Source organism: Arvicanthis niloticus, chromosome 18, assembly GCF_011762505.2.
Source record: "Arvicanthis niloticus isolate mArvNil1 chromosome 18, mArvNil1.pat.X, whole genome shotgun sequence".
Taxonomy (NCBI): Eukaryota; Metazoa; Chordata; class Mammalia; order Rodentia; family Muridae; genus Arvicanthis; species Arvicanthis niloticus.
In genome coordinates, this window is record NC_047675.1 from 20,427,493 (window position 1) to 20,429,172 (window position 1,680).

The window sequence follows — 1,680 nt, forward strand, 5'->3', positions numbered from 1 at the left end:
TCCTTATAAGAGTTAAGGAAATCTAGGAAGCCCTGCAGAGTGTTTGATTTTAGTATGTGAAGAAATACTCTGAAGAAGGCTGGAAGGGGATATGCAATCAAGTCCAAGCACCCAGAGAAGAGGGTCCTCTTCACCCAGAGAGAGAGGGAGATCTAAATCCAGCCCTTAGCCTTCAAACAATGTGTTTCTTCAACTCAAAAATTGCAACTGTCTAGGAAGAGAATTAGCACGAACTTTATAGACCTAAAGGCAAGAACGGAGACCGCCCTAGTGTGAAGAAGGATGGGAATGTGGATATCTGTAGACAGATGAAAGTGACAGACTATGTCTCCACCAAACTTGTGATCTCAAAGCTTATAAAGGAAATTTTCAAATTGAAATAGAGCTATGTTAAGGAGTAAAAAGAAAATAAAATTGTGGACAGAAATAAAAGAGATGGCTCAGAAATTATTATACAAAGAAACCCAAATGTTCTAATATAAATTTGGTGTATAAACCATTCATATATTTACTATAAGAACTAAAAAAACTGGAATAACTGGAATAAAATCTTCATTAATATGGTGGTGTGGTGGTTTGAATATGCTTGGCCCAGGTAGTGGCACTAATAGGAAGTGTGGCCTTGTTGGAGTAGGTGTGGCCTTGTTGGAGGAAGTGTGTCACTGTGGGGGTGGCCTTTGAGACCTTCCTCCTAGCCGCCCAGAAGATAGTCTTTTCCAGTCTGTCTAGAACAAGATGTAGACCTCTCAGCTCTTCCAGTGCTATGCCTACCTAGATGCTACCATGCTTCCAGCCATGGTGACAATGGACTGAACCTCTGAACCTGTAAGCCAGCCCCAATTAAGTATTGCCCTTTATAATAGTTGTCTTGGTCATGGCATCTGTTCACAGCAGTAAAACCTGCACTAAGACAGTAAGCTAGATATAAGCTGATACATGAACAATTCAAAATGTGGGAGGAATAAAGTATAGTGAGACATATTCATGAGTAAATTTCTGCTTTCCTTTAGCGTAATTTTTACTATCAATGTTGTATTATTACAGAATATATGAATATAATCAAAATCTCTATTAATAATTCTCATAGTAGCCAGGAAAGAAACAGGTACACTGAATGAACCATGGGTAATTAGTAAGCAATCAAAATATGCCAGGTAAAATAACATACAGTGCAGTCACACCAGCATCCTCTCCCTTGACCCTTGACCCTTGACTTCCTCAGTTACCCAAAGTGTTCTCTGATAGCACCGTCCCCTATGCAAATTGCACTTAAACCTGCGTCAAGGCCTGCCTTTTGGGAATCAAACTCAAGATATCCTGTTGAACATTTGTGTGTCTGTTATTAGCCATCTACATACATAGGATTGTCATGTTTTCCTGGTGAGTTGACCCTTTCGTCATATTTAAGGCTCCTATTTTTTCCTCTGTATTATTTTATCCAATATTAATGTTGAGACCTGAATTTCCTTTTGAGGATCTATGGGTTATGTCTGGTGCCCCCCTTTTACTTTTAACTTATCTAGACCTCTGTGTACTTATATTTACATTGCCTTAGAAGTTATCATTTATATACCTGCAATACAGACACAGATGCACAGACACACAGGCAAACAGACAATGACATAGACACTCAGACACATAAACACATATAGACAAGCACAGACAAAGATACAGACCCCC